Source organism: Gorilla gorilla, chromosome 3, assembly GCF_029281585.2.
Source record: "Gorilla gorilla gorilla isolate KB3781 chromosome 3, NHGRI_mGorGor1-v2.1_pri, whole genome shotgun sequence".
Classification (NCBI taxonomy): Eukaryota; Metazoa; Chordata; class Mammalia; order Primates; family Hominidae; genus Gorilla; species Gorilla gorilla.
In genome coordinates, this window is record NC_073227.2 from 203,552,211 (window position 1) to 203,577,617 (window position 25,407).

General features: G+C 38.3%; 1 protein-coding gene and 1 pseudogene across 24 annotated transcripts in view; both read left to right on the forward strand.

The window, feature by feature from the left end:
* TENM3 (teneurin transmembrane protein 3) overlaps positions 1-25,407 on the forward strand; it is a 652,872-nt gene that overhangs the window by 389,368 nt on the left and 238,097 nt on the right. The window lies entirely within an intron of this gene.
* Positions 14,732-14,843, forward strand: LOC115934516 (uncharacterized; annotated as a pseudogene).

Below are 25,407 nucleotides of genomic sequence, written 5' to 3' on the forward strand. Positions count from 1 at the left end.
CAGAGCAAGACTCCATCTCCAAAAAAAAAAGATTGTCTTTTCATTGATATAGTATAGTCCAATAATCCATGAGCCACTTAGTGTTTACTGAGTTGTCACTGAATGTGTAACATTAAGTGCTTTCAGTGATACAAAACTAATATATGACTGGCTTGCTCATTGATTCAATAGATGCTTGCTTAGAGAGCTATGTGCTATGTACTCTAAGAATACAAAACATCAAAGAAATTGAAGTCTGTTTGGGGAGATGATTAATGATGACATCATAGTACAATACCATTGCAGCTGTAAACATGCATTCAGAGGAACATGCCCAGCTACTTCAGCATGTCAGAGGGAGAACTGACCCAGAATGGAAGGAGTCAGGGTTATTTACCTCCAAGAGATGAGGCTGAGCTCAATCTTACAGGATAAATAGGAGTCGTCTGGCTATTTGTACCCCAGAGGACAATATAAAGATACAAAGTTGAGAAAAAAGATGACGGGCAGAGGGCTAGTGCTATAATAGTCTCTTGTTGTTTATTTCATGTGCAAAGCAGAAAGCAAGGCTGAATAAGTAGAGAGACATCAGGTTAGGGATATGCCATGGTTTAAATTTGCTGAGTTTTTTGTAACCTAATTAGAAAAAGCAGAGTAATGTGTGTGTACACAGTGGAGACAGTAAACACATGGTCACTGGAGTTCATTATTTTATATATTCTTCCCCAGAATCCATATGGGGCATGGTATTATTTTTCCTGTTTTATATATAAGAGCTTGTTTCTTCGAAATATTAAGCAAATTGCCTAAGGATTCAGAGAAGATAAGCGATGGAGATAGAATTCACTTCCACAGAATTCCAAAATCCAAACTTGCAGAGATATTGAACAACTTGCCCAGGATTATACAGTGAGTAAGCACTTAAAAACGTGGATTTGGAAAGTGGGATCAGATTGTGTTTTCTGGTTATAACTGGATTAATTGAAAATGAGGAGGATCACTGATTTCACAGTGCTTTATTCTTAGAGATGTGCCAGATTACAAAATGGATCTTTTTTCCTCTTATACGATGTAGCACCTTGTCCCAGCAAGCTGAAACCTGGTGGATGGTTTTTGTTTTATAACATACTTCTTTGGATGATTAAGAGTCAGGATTGCTGTGGTACCGACTTGCACCCTCCTCCTCAAATTAGCCCAGTGCAGAGATGTCGCCTTTTAATACATGTAGGTGGAAAGGTGGCGTGGATTATAATAAGAAAACAACAACCAAGCTGTACATTTTCCTTAGATGATTAGATCTGCCTCAGGAAATCCTGCAGAGTTTCAAATAGAAATGTGTTCATCTTTCCTATGGAAAATAAATTCTCAGTGAGACTGCTTACTTATTTTCAAACTCTGACCCTCACGTACATATTTTGGTCAATTTCGATACTTGTTCTGAAATTCTTGTGGGTATTTCTATTGAAAAAATGAACTATTGTGATTATTGTATTCTTCTCATAGACTCTGAGGCAAGGCAGAATACTGCTTAGGCCAGGATTTGGGCAGAGAGGGAGTCTTTTTTTCATAAAGAATTTTTATTGTGGCTGGGAGTGGTGGCTCAAGCCTGTCATCCCAGTGATTTGCGAAGATGAGGTGGAAGGATCACTTGAGCCCAGGAGTTGAAGACCATCCTGGGCAACATAGTGAGACCCCCATCTCTACAAAAATAAAAACTAAAAAATTAGCCAGGTGTGGTGGCATGCACCTGCCGTCCTAGCTACTCCAGAGACTGAGGTAGGAGGGTTACTTGAGCCCAGGAGTTCGAGGCTGAAGTGAGCTATGATCGCGCCACTGCACTCCACCCTGGGTGACAAAGTGAGACCCTATGTCAAAAAAAAAAAAAAAAAACAATTTTTTTGTAATGGCATTTAATCTGTGATGAATTACGATAAACATTATTACATTGTTATATGTTAATAATACCTACCTCTCAGGATTAGTGTGAGAATTAAATGAGTAAATATATGTTAATATATGTGAAATGTTTAGAACAGTTACTGGCACACAATAACCTCTATACAAGTATTTGTTATTATTATACATTTTTTATTTTATTTTATATTTAGATTATCTATTTTAATATTGTATATGTATTGGCCTTACAACAATGAAGAATTCCGTCCAATATGTAGGAAACTCCAAATGGGAATTGAGATAAATGCCACGAACAAATATGGTGTATTTTTATTTACTTTAAATTTGCACAGATTAACTAGATTGTTGTTTCTGCTGTTAGTAGTAGTATTTTTATTTTCTGTTTATAGCAAGCCTTTCTTCTTCATAGATCAAGTTTGTAACTTGCAATTATGTTGGGGCAACCAGTGTCAACTGGCACTGTCCAGAGAAAATCCGTTGAGATTTGTAAGCCATTCTTATAAAATTAACATGCAAATAGCCTCTCAAGTCTTTCTTCTATCAGTGTGGCCATGTTCTAGCAGTAGGACTGAAGACCATTGAATAGGAATGTCACAACTAATGCCTCTACTGGGCACCGGAGCAAAATAGCTGCCAATAGGCATGCCATGCTTTTTAGCTTCAGTGAAATTCCAGTTAGAAATCTTGAGAGGTTTCTTAGTGGCTGATGGCAGCTCACAAGTGGGTCAGAGGATCACATCCTGGCCGCCGCAAAAAGTACACCCTTTTTTTTCTTTCCTTCTGCCAAGACCAAAATCACTGACTTGCTGGAAAGAAATAAGCAGATGTGACTGCTGCTCATCTTCAGGCCAGCCTCCTATGTTTTCCTGCTTTGATGGCTTGGCGGAACCCTGGGCACATATAAATATTTTATATTGGTTTAGGCTTCATTCCTCAGCATGGAGCCTGTTTCTGCTAGCTCATGGTGAACGTTTCTGTGAAGTCACTCCTTCTTACCCCATATCCATGAAAATCTCATCTGTTGCCTCTCCTGGTGTCAGAAAGCTGAAGTTTAATTCATGTAATATTAGATATTTCATTTGTTTGTCAGATGGAATGTTTATTAAACAGTTTTTTACTCTATGTCAGGGGTTCTTTTTTTTCCCTTGTTTGCTTTTTATGCATTCAATGATTATTCACTAAAAGCCTGACAGCTGGCAAGATATCGATACACTCTAGGTACTTTGAAGGAGTGTCCAGAAGAATGAAAGACATAAATACAGTTAACTGTGTGTTTCAGTTAGGGAAAAATAAGGATTTCAAGGAAGTACAGTGTGAATGAAGTGTTAGGAGCTCTGATAATATCTGCCATTTCTCTGCTCTAGAATATCTTGTGTGATTTCTTATCTTTCTCCTGTTTCATCCTTTTTGCATTCTCTCGTCATCCTGTGGAACTCTTACATAAATCAGTGTCATTGGTGGTTTCTTGACTCAGTTTTCAAAAAGGCTAGCTCCTGCAGTCATTTCATCATGAACTACAGTCTGTAATTGCAGGATCTAAACTCTTGGTTTATAAATATCATTGCCGTCTCTTTCTCTTCTATGTAAGATCTCTCTCTTGTCTAGTTCAATCTTCTAATTACGTACTTCGAGGTCTTTTACCAATTGTTTGCACCAGCTACTTTATCTTTCTGTTTCATGCTCCATTACTCCCTAAACCAAATTCTCAGCTTCAGTCAAGTAAACTATTTATTTACCATTCCCGGAGCAGGCACTTTGCTTTCTGCTATTTCTTGGCCTCTATACTTGCAAACGCTTAACATTTGCATGTAGAATGCTCTCCTTCCTTCTCACCATGAAAACGTCTTCTGCCCTTTTTCAAAAGTTTTCTATGACACCGTCTGCGTAATCTCATTGCCTCTAGTAATTCTACGTTTTCCGCATGTGTTTAATTATTTAGCTATGACTAGTTACTTGACGTTAATTTTCTATCAGGTTTCTGTGGATACGTTTGTGTTCCTGTCTCTGTGTTTTGTTCATGCTGCAGCGTGTTAAGTTTCCAGATACCCCATACAGTGTTCTGTGAATGTGCACAAATGCAAACTGAAATATATTTATATGACCATGGAAGATGATTGATTCATCTTGCTGCTCACTGACTGCTATTTTGGAGAGTGCATTGTTTGTAATCTTCCCAGTGATTTAAGTGTTTTTATTAAGTGAGGCCTTTAAAGCACTTACCATTTGCTTTTGGCTGTTCTTTTTGAACAGGAGTAAAAATGCTCATAGTGCTTGGCAATTGAATGCTTAAATATATACATTAATTGGTCTAATATAAGCTTTTAGATAGTGGTTTTTTTGTTCACGTTTTGGGCGAGTATTCAGGCATCCGCACATCTCTTCTGTTTACCAAAAGTGTACCCAGGAAGAGTTTGAAGAAACAATGTTATTAACAATTATTTATGGAGTGCCCAGAGGCACAAGGCATTTGGCTAAATGCTTAGAATACAATAGTAGGCAAATTCAGAAAAGGGAGTTTACAAGCTAACAAGGCATATTAATGAAATGATCACACAAATAAATGTCAAGTCACCACTCAGGTCACTCAGGGAACTGGTACTTAAGCAGAGATTTGAAGGGTGAGGACATACCTGGGGATGGAGGAAGGAGAGAAAGAAGAAAATACAGGTAAAGGGTAGAGCATATGCAGAAGTAGCAGGTGGGAGCCTGACATGTTTGAGGAATTGGAAGAAGATGATTGTTGCTGGAACACAGAGCAAAGCAGCATAATGCAAGGTGAGCTTTGTTTAAGGACTTGGATCTTTGGCCAGAAAGCAGTAAACAGTGCTGGGGGTTAGAAGGATGTGACCAGATTGCTATTTTGCATTATTACCTTGGTTACAATATAGAGCAAATTGGAGACTGCAGGGAGGTGGTAGTGGAGTTGAAGAGAAGTGGGTGGGTGTTGGAAGATATTTAGAGAATACTAATATAGTATGGATGTAAAAGCAAAGGAAAAGGAGGTTTCCAAGATGACAGCTACATTTATGATTTGCAGGAAAGGATGGCTGGTGGTACCATTTTCTGAAAGGGGGTATGCTGAAATAGAACAAGGTTTGGGGGCTGAGGAAAGATCCTTAGTTCTGTTGTGAACATTCTGAAGTTGAGACATTTTGCAGCATTCACGTGGAGATATCAAGCCACTAGATCTGTGGCTGAGTAGCTCAAGGGAAATGTCAAAGCTATGGATATCAGTGTTATAAAGTGATCATTATATAGATGGTAACTGACACTGTGGGTATAGCTGAGATTGCTTAGGAAAAAAAGCATAGAGTGGGAAGAGAGGCCTGAGTGATTCTGTATTTTAGTGGCTTAGTAAAGGGACAAGAGGCTACAAAATAGACTGAGAAGGTACAAGCAGAAGGGCATGGAGGAAGTGCTGAGAGATGAAGAGTGCAGAGTCCCTGCAGGCAAGAGAAGAGACCATTTGAAGAGGGACCTAATCAGTGGTGTAGAAAACCATCAAACATCAAGAAAGATGAAAAATAAAAATGCTCTGCTTGATTCATTTACGTGGAGAATACTGATGAGCTAGCAGTGACTTCTCCGGAGGGATGGGAGTGGAAGCCAGAGTGGAATGGATGAAGGAGTGAGCAAGGAGATGGAGACGGTGGGAACAGAGAACTCCTCCAAGAAGTTCGGCTATGAATAGGGATGCGAGGAATAACATGGTATCTGTATGTTCAGGGAATATTTTAATGTTTTTAAAATTATAGAGAATTATGAGTGCTCACGTGCTATTCAGATGTGGAAGGAAGATATTGGATGTGTAAACCATGTTTGTGATCATCAACAAACCATAAGGATCATTCGAACGATATTAAATTTTCATACAGCATTAAAATTTCTCCTCTGAGCACAACTATTAACTTCATTCCTTCATTCAGCAAATAGTTATTTTAACACTTTCTATGTGTCATGCACTGTTCTAGGTTCTGGGAATATAATTGTGTATAATATTTACTGAGACGGAGAAGATTCGGTGTGGGTGAGGTTGAATTTGGGGGAAAATCAAGAAGTTTGTTTTGGCCATGTTAAGTTTGAGCTGTCTTCCAGACACCCACGTGGAGATGTCAGATAGACTGCTGGAGAAGCTGACTGTAGAGTGTGGCAGATGTGAGGACAGGGACCTTAGTGTCCTTATTGCTGTATCCCCAGCGTCTGGAACACAGACATAATTTGACTTGAGCACTCTTCCTAATACTCCTAGAGAACTTAATTGATGCAAAGTTTACTGTGGGACACAATAAAGAATAGAAAAGGGTAAATCTAAGATTGACAAGAAAGTGTGATTTGAATTTAAACCTTTGTAACCTTAGCCCTACTTGTAGCTTTTGTTCATTTTACCTTCTGGCCTCTAGCATTTCCTCCATAAGTTATTATAAAGCCATGGTGGAGGGAGTAAGAGGGACTAAAATTCAAGATGTTGTATAGAAAAACAAGAAATTGCTAACAGAGTATTCATTTCCACCAGATAAAAATTTCACTTAAGGCCAGGCGCAGTGGCTCACGCCTGTAATCCCAACACTTTGGGAGGCCGAGGCGGGCGGATCACCTGAGGTCAGGAGTTTGAGACCAGCCTGACCAACATGGAGAAACCCCGTCTCTACTAAAAATAGAAAATTAGCCGGGTGTGGTGGCGCATGCCTGTAACCCCAGCTACGGGAGGCGGAGGCAGGAGAATCACTTGAACCCAGGAGGCGGAGGTTACGGTGAGCCGAGATCACGCCATTGCACTCCAACCTGGACAAGAGTGAAACTCCATTTCAAAAAAAAATTTTTTTTCACTTAAAAAATATTTATCCAGTGATCCCGTGTGTCTCACCAAGGATTGAGAAAACAGGCTGACAGAATGGTGTCAGCGGTGTTGAGTAAGCACCTACTTCATGTCAAGAACTGGGCTAGGAATTGAGATAGCTTGGTGAAAAAAATAGATGCATATACATATATGGCTTCTGCTCTCATAGAACTTAGTAATTTTGCAAAGGGCAATGAAGAGGAACTGCATATGCTAACAGAGCTCCTAATGAAGAAACTAACCTAGTTAGGAGGATCAGGGAGGACTTCCCTGAGGAATCAGTGTTTTGCTCACATGTGAAATATACATAGATCATTTCAGGCAGAGCGAGCGAGTGGTACTAAGGTTAGTATTTACTGAGCATTCACTCTGTGCCTGGCACAGTTTTAAACACTTTCATTATATTACTAAGGTAGATTCTATCACTAATCCCATTTTACAGATGGGAAAACTAAAACCGCTAAGAGTTTAAAAAACTTGCTCAAATTCAAACAGTTGGTAAATGGTTCCCAGAATTCTAGCTCAGGAAGTCTGATTTCACAGCACAAATTCTTACCTCTATTTTGGTTTTTTAAAAGCATGGTGTTTTTGAAAAACTGAGGAACATCTAACATGACTTAACAGAGCAATATCATGTGCTATCTTATGGGTTTGCAATTTTGGACTTTATCCTAAGCCATAGAAAGTGATTCTGTGTGTGTGTGTATAGAAACGAAATATTTTTGGACTTCCTTCATTTCCTTAAAGCCTCAAAATAGAGAGCAGAATGTTAAGAAATCTGTCATTTGTGCACATGAGCGTCTTTCAAAAACACAATCATCCAACAATATACTGAATTGATTGTTTTAAAATTATAGGGTGGTGCAAACATTTTCAATCATGCCATTGGTCAAGGGAAAAAAGTTAGATGAGAACTTCTATTGAATCCATGCTATTTTATAGGAATTTTGCTAGTGGCTTAACATACATTATCTTATGTAGTATATGTAACGAAGAGTAAGCTGTGTTTTCATACCAGAACTCATTACTAGCAATTCAGCACTTAATATGATGGAGAAGATTAGAAAACAGATTTTTAAATGCTAAAAGCCAACAAGCTCAATAGCAAAATCTGGTTTTAAGTAACATTTAATAAGCTATCATTTAATAAAATAGTAACAACAGGCCAGGCACAGTGGCTCATGGCTGTAATCCCAGCATGTTGGGAGGCTGAAGTAGGACGATTGCTTGAGGCCAGGAGTTCAAGACCAGCCTGAGTAACATAGCAAGACCCCGTCTCTACAAAACTTTAAAAAAAAAATTAGCGAGGCGTAGTGGCGCACACCTGTAGTCCCAGCTACTTGGAAGGCCGAGGTGGGAGGATCACTTGAGCCCAGGAGTTTGAGACCTCAATGAGCTATGATCATGCCACTGCATTCCAGCCTGGGCGACACAGATTCTGTCTCTCAAAAAAAAAGAAAAAGTAGTGACAGCCATATATAGCAGTTTTCATTTATTGAGCACCTACTTAGTTTGAACGTTATGATACCAAAGCCAGAGCCAAGTATTTTATAGCAAAGTCTCTCCCCCTTGTTTGTAAATTGAGTGCTTATTTTGTGCCTCACATCATGCCAGCATCTTCAGTTTTTGGCTCTAAGGTCGTGTTCATTGGAACTGTGTCTGTGGAAATGCTCTGAGTTCTGGCTGTAGAGGGAATTCTTTAACAGAGGATTTTCCTTTGTTTCTGCCAAGTACCTGAGGCACAGCTTACCTGGGACACTTTTTTCCTCTGCTTGAGGTTTTCAGACACAGGTAGTGTAAATTCGGTGGGCACACCCATTTGAGGGCTACCTCTTGGATACAAATTCTTGAAGGAGATGTTTTTCTTTCTCCACCTAGAGCCAAGGTCAAGGCAGGCAGGTTTCTTTGTGTCACTTTATATAGGGTAGTTTTGTTATAGTTTCCCTATACTGAGAGCACAATTCTTTGGGAGCCTTGCTTTATGGAAGGGTTTTTATTACTCTCTACTTTCAAAGGGACAAGCCCTGGGCTTTATCTTCACCCCAGCGTTCCGTGTACTCTTTCATGATGAAGCTCGAGGTCAAGTTTCGGATTCACCTTGTTTTTGGCCTCTTAGTATACTTTACTTTCTTACAAAGTCAGTGAGATGAGTAAAAATGATTCTATACAATTTTTTATCCTTTATTTAATGTTAGCAGGAGAGTTGTTCAGCTGTCTACTTTCCATATCACTGTAAATGAAAGTTTAAACTTTTGACTATGCATTAAGCTGTTGAATCCTCACAACAATTCTCGTGGTACATGTGAAGAACACATGGGTTAAAGAGTTTTGTATGACTCAGCTAAGATCATACAGCCAGTAAAAATTTGAAAAGGAGTTTGATCCCAAGCCGTCTAACTTTGGAAGCTATACCAAATGTTGGTGACATAACAAAGGAGTTCCTAATGAATGTAGCTTGTGATTGACCTATATCTTTCCTACTAGAAGGAACAAACACACCAGTAATGACTCAATGGATGCATGGATGCAAGGATGGAGGGATGCATGGATGGATGCAAGGATGGAGGGATGCATGGATGCATGGATGGAGGGAAGGGAGGGAGGAAGGGAAGTGTCTCAACATTGAGACCGGGAGAAGAAATGGCACTACAGAGTGTATTTATTTGAACAAATTCAATAGGAGAAAGGAGAAAGGTTCTATGTCAGGAGGTTCATGCAATTATTCTGCTGCATCTGGTAGGGTCATTGCTTCTATTTGGAGGTTACATGTATCTTCAGAAAGTTTAGCTGTATTACCAGTTGTTGGTGTATGCTGATTTTTATGAGTGAAGTAATATAATAAGAATGGGCGAGCACAAGGAGACCAGCATTCTACTTTTAATAACCTCTAACCTTAAACAGGTTACTGAGGCCTCATCTAGGCATCTGTTCCCTTATCTTTAAAAACAAAAGATCTTTAAAGTCTCATCTTTTTTTTCACCAAAAAACTTAAAAAATTGAGATAGAACATATATATATATATATGTGTGTGTGTGTGTGTATATGTGTAAGTTGTTGATACATGCTTTTTTGGTGGTATTCCATCTATAGAAAGGATAATTTTCCAGAAAAGTATATTTTATTTTTAGTTTGTATCAGCTACTCTATTTTAAGTGCTTTACATACTGTCGCTATAGGATAGTCGGATATGAATCTTTATAAAAGTAATTTTATTAGGGCTTATTTTATTCTTTGGAATACCAATTCAGATAATATCATCAATATAATCCTTTTGGATTAAATAGACGAAGGAGGTTGCCTTTTATTTTTATATTTAAGAACCAGAATATTGTGTAGTACCTTTTGCTTCAAGATGTTCAGGTGAGAATGTTTCAAAAAACTAAAATAAAGGGAAAGATAACATACTGTCAGTTTTCCTCTCAATGTTTCCTGACAAATAAGTGAGTTATCAGATTTCAGTTTATAGTTCAATAAGTTTATATAATAACAAATATTGTATTCAGAAAGGTATATACATGTAAGTTTTTAGCTGATTGTGCAGAAAGAGAGCAATACTCTGCCGTACCCTATTCTGTGTTTTCTCGCCTTTCCAATTTCTACTTGCCTTTCAAGTTCCAGCTCAACTTTCCCCTGCAAGGCATTTTCCTAGCTCCCTCCAGCACAGCATTGTGGATTTTTTTTTTTTTTTCGAGACTGAGTTTTGCTCTGTCACTAGGCTAGAGTGCAGTGGCGTGATCTTGGCTCACTGCAACCTCTGCCTCCCGGGTCCAAGTGACTCTCCTGCCTCAGCCTCTCGAGTAGCTGGGATTATAGGCGCCCACCACCATGCCTGGCTAATTTTTATATTTTTAGTAGAGACAGAGTTTCACCATGTTGGCCAGGCTGGTCTTGAACTCCTGACCTCAGGTGAGGATTACAGGTGGGAGCCACCGCACCCGGCCTGCATTGTGGATTTTTAAATAGGTAACCTCTCAGTCTCCTTAGCTCTCATGACTACCAAATAAAAGTTGTGTTGCTCATCTTCTCCTTACCTCCTCACCTTTTAAACGCAGGAATTAATGGAAAGAAGGAGACATTCATTTAAGGAGAGAACCTATGCGTTGGCTTGATGAATGATGAGTGTGTGAAAGTTAGGGACTTGGAGTCAAATATATGCCCACACTGTTAAAGACAGTATCTTTTACTTAACATATAACTAGTCTTCATCTAGGTGAATTTGAGCAAATCTCTTAACACCTCCTGGCATCAATTTTCTTACCTGAACAAGAGTTAGGGTAGATCAGGAACCATCAACCAGCGCATCGAAATCTTCAACAGTAGATATTGAAAACGTACATGCTGGATCTCATTTAAATAAATTCCCCTTGGGGATTTACTTTTACTCCCCATCTCTGCAGAGATTAAAAAGTAAAGGAAAATTGCTTCTCCTGATAGAAAAAAAAGTCATGGTTTTTAGTCAAGGTGATTTCTAAGATGCCATCTAGTTCTACAATTACAGAGCTATGAGTCTATCACGTGAGTAAAATAAAATTGAGGGGAAAAAAGTTAAGACAACATACCAGTGTATTTACTTGATATGTCTGTTTGTGTGGAAAGACGTCTTTTTTGTTTGTAAGAACTCATTAATAGATGTATATTTTTGGATAGGTGATATATCAGCAAACTGTTGTTAGCATCTCTATATTATATCTTAAATATGTCCACTTGTCTTCAGCCCCACTACAACCACCCAGGTCTAAGCCACTCTCCATTACCTCTTGCCTGGACCTCTACAGTTGCCTCCTGCTTGGTTTCTAGCAGCCAGAATATTTTTTAAATAAAAGCTGAATCTCAGTTCTCTCTTGCGCAGAACCTCTCCTGGCCTACTAGACCCTGCATAACTTGGCCTTCGCCTTTCGTTCCAGTCTCGTCTTGTTCTGCCTTTTCCTCTGCCCTTGGGCCTTCTCCTGTTTTGGAACGTGCCACAGTCTTCCTCCCCGGTGGTATTACACAGTCAGTTCCCTCTTCCAGAAGACTCTGCCCCTCTCAACTGGTATGGCTTCTCTTTCTTTGTCTTTAGATCTCAGCTTAATATAGCTCCACAGAAAAACCTTCCCTCACTGCCCTATTTAGGTAGCCCACCTGTTTTACTCCGTTTCTCTGTCCTGTTTGCATCTTTTCATAGGAATTACAGTTAACCATTGAACAATTAGGGGGCTAGAGGTGCTACCCCGTCTACACAGTCAAAATTCCTCATGTAACATTTGACTCCTCCAAAACTTAACCATGAATAGCCTACTATTGACCAGAAGCCTTACCGATCAAGTCGATTAACACATATTTGGCATGTTGTATGTGTTTTTTACTGTATTCTTACAATAAAGGAAACTAGAGAAGGGACAATGTTATTAAGATGATCATAAGGAAGAGAAAATATTCTTACTGTTCATTAAGTGGAAGTGGGTCATCACAAGGTCTTCATCCTTGTCATCTTCACACTGAGCAGGCTGACAAGGAGAGGGAACAGGAAGGGTTGGTCGTGCTGTCCCAGAGGTGGCACAGGAGGAAGGAAATCTGCATGTAAGTGCACCTGCACAGTTCAAACCCCTGTTGTTGAAGGGCCAACTGTATTATTACTTTGTTATTTGTTTCCTTTTAATTTTTCTTTCTAGAAAAATTGACAGCAGGGGCCATGTCTGTTTGGTTTAATGCTGTAACATTCCAAGCACACAGCAAGTAAGTGCTCTACAAATATTTGTTGAATCCTTGACTCAATTAGACATTTACCATTTTTTTTGTTGTTTGTTTTTTTTAGAGTCAGGGACTTGCTTTGTCCAGACTGGAGTTTGTGGCACAATTATGGCTCACTGAAGCCTCAACCTCATGGGCTCGAGCGATCCTTCTGCCTTGGCCTCCCAAAGTGCTGGGAGTACAGGCATGAGCCACTGTGCCTGGCTGACATTTATCTTTTTATCTGTATTTTACTTCAGTTAATTAAAATAAGTTTTATTCTCTGAAAACCGACAATCTTTTATTCTCCAAGCAACTGAAAATAGTCTGGAAATGTGCAAAGAAATAGGGAATCCTACCAGAGATTTAATCTGTCCACAGATAATCCTGAAAATGGACAAGTTGCTTATGGATAATCAAAAGTGTGTCCAAGAGTTAATCTGTTTTTTGAAAAGGTTCTATATATGCCTTGCTGTAGTTAGCAGAGGTCGCTTCAAAAACTATTCATATTGGAATCTGTGTATACCTGAGTGTGTATGATTAAAAGTCTTTAATTGTAGGTTTGCAACATGTTTGTAGAATCTGATCAGTATGTTAACTGCTGGATTAATCCTGTTTTCTAAATCTTCAATATGCATATTTTTACAAAAGAAATATCTCCTCTTCTATTTCTAGATGTACCTCACATGATTAATTCTCATGAATAAGCAGAGATCTTGACCTGTAGCTTCTTACATCTACCTATTTGTTTAGCAGAACAGAGAATTACGGTAAAACAGAGGCATGGTACAAGCGTTTGTGTTTGCTTTACAAACACGTCTCCCATCTTAGTACAAAAAAACACTGCAAACTCTTAATTTTAGATCTTCTTAGGTTTGTTGTAAATAGAAAGTAGAGTATAATGTTTTATAGATTTATTTCTAAACTATATTATGGTTACTTTTCTCATTGTGCTTTTCAGATATTTGAGAAATTGTTTATGTGCTGTCATGAATATGAATTCATTATTATTAAATGTTAATGAATAATTTTGCTTCAAAATAAAATAATGAGCCTGTATACTTTCACTTGTATAGTGTCCTAGCCCATATTTTAATTTTTTAGTTTTTCCCTTTGTTTTCTTTCATGTCAGCTTCTTCATCTGGTCCATCAGTTATTGAACATATTACGTCACCTCCGCCCCATCCCATCTTCATGACAATCAGAGGAGGTTGCTAAGTGCTAGTTTCATCCAGGCCATTTTGTGGCCAAACGCTAAGCACACTACCAGCTCTATCCAATGCTCACTCACTGGTGCAGTTTCCATTTGAGTCCAGCCCTATAGAAAGAAGATGACAGCTTTCGGTTTTCATAGTTTGACTAAACTATCTTTTTGTGTCATGTAAGGAACCAAAATCATATTTTAAACTTGCTCCTTGATAGCTCCTTATTTAAAATTTTCTGGGAATGTTTTATCACTACAGATATTAAGGCATGGAGAAGAAATAAATGCTTTATTGTAGCCACAGAAATTGTTTTCTTTTTCTAACCCAATAATTTGCCATCTCTCTGAAAAAAAATTCCAAGGCCAGGCGCGATGGCTCGTGCCTCGAGTCCCAGCACTTTGGGAGGTCAAGGTGGGAGGATCAGTTAAGCCCGGTAGTTTGAGACCAGCCTGGACAACAAAGTGAGACCCCCATCTCTACAAAAATAAAATATAAAAAAATTAGCCACGCATGGTAGTGTACACCTGTAGTCCCAGCTACTTGGGAGGCTCAGGTGGAAAGGATCCTGTGAGCCCAGGAGGTGGAGGGTGCAGTGATCTATGATCATACCACTGTGCTCCAGCCTGGGCAACACAGTGAGACCCTGTCTCAGACAATAAAATATTCCCTTCTCATCTCTGATCAGAATAGAAAAAGACCGCCCGTGACTCATGTTTAGAATTTTTCCAATCCAAACCCAGCTTTTCCTCATTTTATGAAAATATGAGCTGCCTTGAGTTGCACAATGTTCACAGTAAACACACGGTTTTAGGAACTTGAAGAACGTCCATATGTAGAACCCAGACTCTTAACTCCAACACAGATCACTAAAGCTTTGGACTGAAAAGCAAGGAGTGCACAGGCCGAGGCAACTCTACCTGGGGGAGGAACACTTCCATGACCCCAAGGCCGGGTGAGCCTGTTGGTTCTGGCATTCATTGGTTAGTCACCTGATGTAGATGTTCTACTCCAGAGGTGGCAAGCGTGTGGGACATTTGTTTACACTCCCACCTCCAATACTTACAACAGACATCAATAATGGATCACCACTTCTCGGCCTTTTGGCTAAGATCAAGTGTAGTGTCTGTTCTTACCAGTTTAATAATGGATCATTGCAGTGTTTCCTACTGAGTGCAAAGACAGTCTTGGGATCTTTCTTAACACAGCAGTCACTTTCAATTGCCAACCTTGTTTTAAAAAAGAAGCATCAGCACTGCCTGAAATCCCTCTCCGTTTTTCTTACTCTATTCTTATGCTATGCATCCCCTCTTCCCACCCTTCCCCATCCCCTACCATGGCAACTAGACTCTTATTTTTATGATTGCTTTATGATATTTTCTACAGAACCTGTCATTTACTTTTACCAAATGGAAAACAGAGATGATGTGGTTTTTTTCTCGCTTACTTGGCAGTCCAGCAATAACTTAACTAAGTGAGCAGTAGCCTTTTTAAGGTAAGATAGAATTTTAAAGTCGGCCCCAGATATAATTCTAATGTGTCCGGTGACACTGCAGAAAATGTAAATTTCCCTGGAACCGTGTATTATTCTGGGATGTGTGCATGTGTGCATGCTTGTGTGCAGGCTGGTAGATGTTACGGTCAAGTAAAATGTCAGCACAGTAATTATAGACCAAAAAAGTTCACTTCAAAGAATTAATACTGTTCAAAGGAAAATTCACGATTTGGAAACTCACAAATTTAAAACTAAAGCATTTTCTTTTCGTTCCTTTCCATTAAAAGTTGAGTGGAGTAGTTACCACTCTAAGATGAAGTCTATAATAGCATAAAAATCCCTCTGGATAGGAAAGAGTGTGTTGTTTGAGTTTTCCAGCCCATCTTATCGGATTTCAGAACTCTTTAAGCGCTTAGCTTTTGGTGTTTTTGGGATTAGGAATGTGTGTTCTTGTAGAGAGTTGGAAAGCGAATGTTAGGCTTGTCAGCATCTGAGGACCGCAGAAGCAGTCCACCCATTGTTCAAGTCACGCTTCCAGGGCCCAGCACTTTTCACTGACGAGCCTGCTTTTGAAGTGTTTTCTTTGCTTAATTTTCTCCACCTTTGAGATCCTTTCAGAAGTGTTTTCTTTCAAAATATCATGCATTCTTCTTTAGAAGAATTGGCCTTTCTAATAATACAAAGAAACATAGGATACTTGTAATCTGTCAAGTATGGCTACAAACATTAGGGCATTAAGGACGGATAGAATAAGGGTTGTGGAAGAAGTTTTGCAGTCGCATTATAAATTGACTTTTTTCCCTTTTTAATTTAGTCTGACTATAGAGAACTATATCTAGGCAAGAAAATAAGAAATTTTGGGTTCATTTAGAAATTGCAATTGGTTTTTTCATATGTAATGGGAAATCAAAATGGAAATCCTTTGGCATTACAATTATGTGTTGGAGTCTTACTTGTGTATGAAAATAATTGAAGGTCTAATAAAAATTCAGCTCAAAACCAGTGTCTGTTATTTTATGGAGTTACATTTTAAACATTAACCAAGATGACCATAAAATTATGTGGAAATTTTACGTTTAAAAAAAGTCAGCATAAAATGTTAACATGGGTTTGAGAACAGAAAATAGCAATTCCTAAAATAGCTCTTGTAGTCGTATGTATGTACGTTGATTTACAAATTTAAATACAGAATTTAAGAATTAGAGTATACTTTGATTCACAAAATAAATGAAAAGTAGCTATTCTTACAGACCTATTTGTTGAGATGTAATCCACAGAATAATTACCTATATTGGTTCACTGTATGTCTCTCTGTTTACTAAGACTTAACACCAGGGTCACAGATCCTGAAGTCACTCCTATTGTTTTTCTCAACTGCTCTAATAAATCTGTGTCCTTTCTCTCAGGTGGTAGCATCCTTTGCAGATGCTAATTTCAACATCTGGTGGACTCATTCTTAATTTTGTTCTCTGAAACCTTATTCTGATTTAATTCTTAGCCTCTGAAGCTTGCTTAAAATATTTCTTTTTGGGTTTTCTGGGTGTTCATCACTAGAGACAAGCTATTAATGCTTCTAACACCAGGGATTTGTGGAGGATCTTCTATCACTGTAAATCTGTGCTCCCTTAAAGTGAACTATATGAGGTTAAGATAGAAGATGTCTCTTTTTTTTAACCTCAATACTTAATATAGTGCTTAACACAGAGCAGTTACTAAATGTTTGTTGAATGAAAACATATCCTGAGGCATTGGGATTGGGAAGGAAAGATGTTATTTTCAACTTCTACCAAAGGGGCTAAGCAGTGCTTTAGGGAGTAAACCAGTTGGGAGATGATTTAGTTTCTGTCACAAAAAAAATCCTTGGCTGGGAGCAGTGGCTCACGCCTGTAATCCCAGCACTTTGGGAGGCCAAGATGGGTGGATCACTTAAGGTCAGGAGTTTAAGACCAGCCTGGTCAACACAGTGAAACACCGTCTCAACTAAAAAATACAAAAATTAGCTGGGCATGGTGGTGCCTGCCTGTAATCCTAGCTACTCAGGAGACTGAGGCAGGAGGATCGCTTGAACCCGGGAGGTGGAGGTTGCAGTGAGCTGAGATCACTCCACTGACTCCAGCCTGGGCGACAGAGTGAGACTCCATCTAAAAAAAAAAAAAAAACCTTATATGTATAATTGTCCCTTCATTTGTCCATAATAACACGAAGATGATGAAATTGTCCCTTTTTCCCAAAGCTCTCAGCTAAAATTTTCTGACTTTGATTTTTAGGTCCATACCTAATGTTAGTCCATGTTAATAAACAGTTTTCAAAGAAATATAACAGCGGCGGTGGTAGGATAACTATGTAAACTATGTGAAGAAATAAATACATGGTCAATTACGTGAATTTGCATGAAGAAATAACTTTTCAAACTGTGATGATTAGAAAAGGCCTGAATAAAGTGCAATGAATCTATTATAAATTGTACAAAAGAGAGAGATAATAATATAGGAATAAAATAAAAATTATAAATATAATTTCATAAGAGGCAACCAAGCCATCATTACTATTTTATCTGACTTAATATGACCCCCTGTTCATTATGCAGACCAGTGGAATTTGATAATTGTGTAGTGGTATTCTAAAGTTGCATCTTTTACTGTATTTAAAGTTAAATGGGCCATGCACAGTAGCTCACACCTGTAATCCCTGCACTTCAGGAGGCCAGGCTGGGAAGATCGCTTGAGGCCAGGAGTTTGAGACCACCCTTGGCAGCATAGTGAGACCCCCATCCCTACAAAAATAACTAGCCAGGCATGGTAGTGCATGCCTGTAAGTCCTAGCTACTCAGGAGGCTGAGGCAGGAGGATTGCTTGAGCCTGGGAGGTTGAGGCTGCAGTGAGCTGTGATTGCATCATGACACCACTGCACTCCAGCCGGGGTGACAGAGCAAGACCCTGTCTCAAAAAAAAAAAAAAAAGTTAAATGATATGTAACATTTGGGAGTGGCAAGACTGTTCATCAGCTTGGGGCCTGGCAGCAACTTTTCTAGAGTTAGCTTTTTACTCCTTTCTTGTTCCATGACTTAAAAATAACTTGCTGGGCATGGTGCCTCATTCTTGTAATCCCAGCACTTTGGGAGGCTGAGGCACTTGTGGCCAGGAGTTCAAGACTAGCCTGGGCAACGTAGTAGATGCCCTTCCCGCCACCATCTCTACAAAAGAAAAAAGTTAACTCTTGATTTGCTTTCTAGTAGTGGGTGAATTTGGAGTTCCAATGATTGTCAACCCATTAATTCTTCATTTACTGAACATCTCCTTATGTTTCAGATGCTGCAAAGATGTACAAGACTTTGTTTCCTACCCTCCAGGATATTTCAGTCTTACTCTGTGATACTTAAACTATTTTATTTTGCATTAGTTGCACCTTTATCCGAATTCAGTTTTGCTGTACCATTCTGAAACTTGAAGAGTGTTCTGAGAGCTACCAAGCTAATTAAAGGATTAGAAAATGAGACTCATGAAAAGAACTCAAGAAGAATTGAATTATTTAACAGAAAGGAGAGAAAGCTAAAGGGAGATACATTAATCATTTTTGAAGATGTAATGGATGATGACCATCTAGTTCTAGCATTGGCCAAAGATGGGAAAGGAAGAAGTGAATTAAATTATAGAATGAGATATTAAGGTTAGACTTGAGAGTGTAAGAACACAGGAGTTATTTTAATATGGGTCCTCTTAATGAATGTAGTCCTGACATTTTTAAAGGGTATTTTTAAGTTACATAAAGTATTTTTTGTTTTCCCAAGTTAAACTGTGACTGAATTTAGGGATTAACAGAAAAAGAGTGTTCAAGTTTTTCTATCATCTTTCAGAAAATTATAGAGCTTGACTAGGGAGAGAGCCAGCACTTGGTTCCAGGACATGCATGATACTGAATCAGTAAAAAGCAAATGGTCACAGCAAGGGCAGCCCTCTTGTAAATATATCGTAATTTGCTTTTGTAATATTTAAATAGTTTTTTTGTTTTACTTTTTTAAACAGGGTCTCACTGTGTTGCCCAGGCCGTGGTGCAAGGGCTGTTCACAGGTGTGATCGTGCACACTGCAGCCTCGAGCATCTGGGCTGAAGGCTTCCTCTTGCCTCAGCCTGCAGAGTAGCTGGGACTACAGGCAAGAGCCACCACGCCCAGCAGTGCTTCTATAGTCTTCATAAATCGTTTAGAAAATTGAAATGTTCTCACTCATAGGTGGGAATTGAACAATGAGAACACATGGACACAGGAAGGGGGACATCACACACTGGAGCCTGTCGTGGGGTGAGGGGAGGGGGAGGGATAGCATTAGGAGATATACCTAATGCTACATGACGAGTTAATGGGTGCAGCACACCAACATGGCACATGTATACATATGTAACAAACCTGCACGTTGTGCACATGTACCCTAGAACTGAAAGTATAATAATAATAAAATTTAAAAACAGAAAATTGAAACTCATTTACTAGAGATAAACTTAAGAGCATAATGAAAGTTTATTTTTAAAGAGTTTCTTATTCCTTTGCTCGGTTGCATATTGCTAGAGACGATGTCTACTAAGAGTTAATGCCTCCTCTCATTTAGATTTGAAAGGCATTCTTGCCGTTAGCGTTTACAGCACTTTTTCAGACCACAACAGCTTGATAACTCGGGTTACTATCTAAACCTTCAAAGAAAATGGAGAGTTAGAGTCCATCTGCGTTGTGATTTAACTTTTCAAAGCCTCTGATTTTTAAGCCCTTTCACTTCAGGTGCCAAATTTTCTCAAAGCACAAGACCCCTTAACTCAATCTTTTCTCTCTGCCAAATGAATAATTTTATGTCTCTTCCCTTACTCTACAGCCACTGAAATCTAGTATTCAGTAATATACTTAGGAAGGTATCTCAGTTTTTTTCTTCATGAAAACCTTCTGTGCTGTATTACTTGTGGCCAATCTCAGACGCAAGTGTAAGTACATACATAGAACCTGACAAAAATTTATTCTTTAGCTAAAAAGGGATAATAATTTCTTCTCCTCATGCTTAGAAACATTTTAAATATAACAAAGGCTTTCTCATGACCAGCTGAGTTTTATCTCTTCTTCATCCTTCATCTGATTAATCTTTTCTTTCGTGTTTTTATTTCTCAGTTGCAATGCCAAAGCGCTATTTGTACTGTTCTTCTGATAGAGGAAGAATGCATGCTTGCTCAGTTTAAATATTCCAACTTTTGCCGAGTGATAATTAACTGACCTCATCCCATCTGACCACTGACTTGTGAAAATCAAGTTTTATAGTGTGATTGAACAATTAGTTGAACTACATTATCCTTGTAATTCATATTTTACCAAGAATTACAGTTTTCTACATGATAGTAATGTAAATGCATCAGGAAAAGAGGGCAAGCCTGTGTGCCAGGCAATTTGTGTGTGTGTATTTATATGTGTGTGTGTGCGTATGTGTGTGTGTGTGTGTGTGTGTGTGTGATATTTAATTTAATGTTCATAGTCTTGAGGCTTTGTTATCATTAACCTTGTTTTACAGAGGAAAAATATGTAGCATGGAGAGGTTAAATAATTTGCCCAAGATTTTAGGATTATTAAGTGGCAGTTCAAATGCTCATTTACTTAAAAGTCATAGAGAAAAAAGATAATCAAAAGAATTCTGAAACAAAGCCCATGTCACCAGAATCAAGAGTACTTGGAAGAGAGGGGGCAGTGTCTAATTTGTCTTTTCGCAGCTTTAATTTTCTATTTCTACTTCTGTCCGTTTCCTTTTAAGCTTTTTTTTCTTCCTTTCGCATGATGTACGTTTCTCTAAAGCCAGAGTAGTGAGCAGCTTGAAAGGTTAAGGAAAAGGGGGTAGGGAGGCGGAACTATTGTGGTCTCTTTATTTTTCATGCCTCAAGCGTACGATGTAGTAATATTCCTTGTCTTCCAAAAAAAGAAATCAGTGAACGTGGTTCCTTACTTAGCTCGCATTAATGGCCATGTGAGTGCATGCTGAAAATGTATATTTAGGAAAATAAGGACATAATTAACATAAAAACCATACTAATAGAATTAGTCTATGACTGAAGGAGGCAAGCGAGTCCACATCATTCTGTATTGTTCAGTACATTTTTTTTATATCAGGCATAAATTTAACTGTGTGTTGCAACCAGTGACAACTATCATAGAGGTTTGGGTTTTTTAAAATCAAGAAATATGGTTTGAATCTTGCTCCTCCATTAACTGTAATACTATGTAAGTCTTACTTAAAATATTATGCTTATATGGTAGACATTATGTTAGTATAATTGTGAAAAAAAATCGTTGCCTAGAAGTAGCAGTGGATGCTTTAAAATTTTTTTTCAATATATTTAAACAAAAAGATTATTTGTATGGTTTGGGGCTTAAACATTGATTCGGGACCTAAAATACATTTAAAACTACAGCATTGGTGACGAAATTTTGGCCTGGTTCAAGTAGGTGCTCTGTAAGTGAGCACTGAATGAATGTGCTGTTAACTAAACAGCCTTACAAATAAATACCATGTCAAGAAAGACTCAGTACATCAAGAAAACCAAATGCACATATTAACTTAAATGCATTTATATGGGTTTTAAATTGTTGCCCTTCAAAATACAATAATGTATTTATTGATCTTGATTTTATGATTTGTAAAATATGCTTTTTTAAATTTCCTGAAAATTAAAAACTTAAGTCATTAATCCACTACTCTCTGGAATTACTTTTTTTCTACAAACACTTAAGAGTTTCTCTAAAAGAATAACTTCCCAGGTCCTGAGGCCTGTGGAATTGCTGTTTTTATTCTACAAACACTGAAGAGTTTCTCTAAAAGAATAACTCCCCAGGTCCTAATGCTTAATGCAAAAAGTAATATTAGTACTTTTTTTGTTGTTTAGTCTCTTTCTCTGACCAAATATGCCACCAACTTGAGTCTCATTGTCCCTAGCCCATTAGGAACAGCAGACGTTTTACCCCACTTCCCAGCCCTTTTCTTAGGAATGTAGGAATCTGGCTAGAAGGCACAACAACCTCCCACCTTCCTAGTAGACCAAGGATTCCTATTGTCAGATGCAGTGGGCATGAAAGCAGCAATTTTACAGCACAAAAACTCCAATAACATTTACTTCGGTTGGCTGAGATTGCAATGCACACAGGCACTGCTCATTCTTGGTTGCTTAAGCACCAGCTTCCCTTGGCTTTTTGCCACTTTGTGCATTTCAGAGACAAGTCCTTTCAGGAGAAAGCATTTTGCTTGTAACTTGCAGTGGAGTAAACAGACCATTCAGGCATAGTTTATTGCATTACAAACTCAACTATGCAAACTATCCCAAAATTGAATACAACAAAGTAATTAGTGAAATCATTTGGTCATGAGAATTCATAAAGAGGAATTGTCCTATTTAAAAAATAAAATTTTTCTTTTCTAAAGAATTATTTAAAACTTTATATTTAGAGAATGGTAGCTTATCTCTTATAAGTTTTACTTACATAGTGAAGCTTAAAGTGACCAATTTACAAGTGTCTTCCCCTTCCCACTCCCCTGTAGCCAGCACTTTGTTGAATTCATTTGGGAAATCTTAAGAGGGCACCCACGTTACATTATAAAGCAAACACTGAAATGACGACGACCCACTCCTACGTAGACTGAAGTGCTGGCATATCAACCCCATGTTACTATATAAAGAATAGGCAGAGAAAAGCATACAAAAACATCTCAATAGCCTGACTCAGGCTGAACTACGTAAAATACGCATACACATTGTGGATTCCGTAGAAGACAGGCAAGGGAAGGCAAGAGGGATGTGCATTAGGTTACCCTAGAGGCAGTATTCATCTAATCAAGAGTTCATTCATTCCTGCAGCCAGTTTTTAAAATCATACATCTAATGTGTACTGAAAACCAGTTGCTAAATATGGTTATCAGACATTTTCTTCTTCTACAAGATTGTCCTAGGTTCTGTATTTGTTTTTTTGTGGAGCTTTTTTTGGAGAACTTTAAAACAAAATCATAAAATCTCATGTAAAATCAAAATTAAATGACTTTTTCTACTCAACATTGTATCTAATTATTACCTGTTTATAAACCAATCCTGTTCATAGGGTCAGAGCAAACTGCAGCTTTCAAAAGGATATTAATGGTTAGTGCATTTGTTAACTGGGACCCTATTTATTGTTCCTGTCCAACTCAGATCACTCGTGTGTGTGAACTAAGTACTCTGAGCTTCATTAGAATCGTTATTGTCTGTAAGTAAACTGTGATGTACTTGAATTTCTACAATTGTGTTTATTTTTCACATTTTGTTCAAATAAACCAGGGCTCAGCTCTTAACATTTTCAAATACTTGTTTCATTTTAAAAAAGGACAGGGGCCTTATTTGAGCTAACATGAGCCCTCATTTCTACGGAACCCTAAGCAAGATCCTATCAATCCATGTGCTAATGGTCTTTTTTATTGATGAATTTGGCCCTTGCTCTGTTGATTGAATCTACATATAGTCTCTAGCCAGTGATGCTTAAATAGAAGCCACAGGGTACAACATTTTGGAGTTGAAGTTCAAACCACACAGTCTCCCTTTCTGCATCCCACAGATTCTCAAGTGTGCTCTCTCCCCCAACCTCCAGCTGCTGCGCTGTCACCAGCCCAGCTGAGATTCAGAATCGCTTCTGGTGTGGTTCTGTCCCTCAGGTACCCTTTATGTGCCTCAGAAACACTTTTACCTAGATGTCTCTCTACCATTCATACATGTTTACACTGATTTCCTTCTGAGTAAATATATAGAACTATCAAAATGTCTAACCTGCCCGTTACTCAGTTGCAGTCCTAGTTTACTTCCCGCTTGATCTGATTGATTCCGTTTCTTTGGAGTATTAGAAAGAGAGAGAACTTGCCCGATACCTTCTGCTTTCATCTACGGCTACGATCTGATTTCCTTCCCTTGAATGCATGAAGGAAGGGTTTAAATGGCATCTGAGGTAATCGTGAGTTTCTGGGTTACTTTGCAGTGGTTTGCCCTCGATGGAGTGCACAAGAGGAAAGAATGGGAATGGCCCTGCCCTGCCAGTGCGTGCCTGTAGTGAAAACGCTTGGAAAACAAGTGATGCACTCCTAATGAATTGTGCTTTTGGTTCTTTGAATGTGCACAGCATCTCCATCAGGTTTTTACAGCTGGACTCTAGCTGTAATTGCTACTGGAATGAGATGCACAACATGGGGTGTTGAAGCTAAGAATTTGTAGTGTTTTAGTGGCCAAAAATACATGGCATGGTAGGAGCATCAGGCCTCATGAAATTCACACTTGTATATCTTCATGTTCCTCACCCGTTTCTGACATGCCGCTGATTTGCCAGCAGGCTACTCTAGATGAAGGGGATAAAAATGGCAAAGCTGAAAGATGTTGTTTCTTAAAAGATACTGTATATCAGTTGAGTAAGAGGAAGTAGATTGGGGATATAAATGCATAAAAAGGCCTCTGTAGTCATTCTTCAGTGAAGACAATTGGTATTAATCTCATCAATGCAACAAAACAAAAAAGATAACAATTTTAATCTTATAGCACAAAATGGCATGCATTAAAGTATTTCTCCTAATGTAAACAATAATTCTATATTTCTGTAGCATCAGCTCTCAGATCCCTTGTCCTGATTTGTCATTAGATATAAATCAGTTTTTATGCTTCTTCCAGAGAAGCTTTAAAGCCTAATGTTTCCTTATTGGAGATGTTATAATTCCAAAGAGGGTAAAATTGATAGTTTCACAGAGAAAAGTATCCTATCCAAAATTATGATGTAAAAGAATAATCCAAATGCCCGTGCTGATCCACCCTTATGGTTATTTAAGGTATAATCAATGAGGCTTGGAATTTAATGCAATTCCATTGGCATCATAATTTTCCAGGGTGTCAGCTGTGACCACTGAGTTTCCAACCCAGTTAAATTATTCTTTCACATTATTCTTTGCATTTTCTGTTTTCTTCTTTCTTTCTTTTCTCTTTATTCCTCGGGATTTTTTTTTTTTTTTTTTGAAAATCAATCCCTGTTGTGTCCATCCAACCAAAATATTTTATAGCGCTTACGTTAACTGACATTTTAAAAGCAGTTTATGTTGTAGATATTAATTAATCCTGAGAACAATACAATGCTCAGGAGAGAATTATTTGAATTAAATTTGTCAAAAGTGGTATAATGCAAAGATTGCCCTAACACTGCTGAAAGGAGTAATTTTCGTTGTTTCCATAGAAATGAGGAGTTCCTTATTCTTTGGT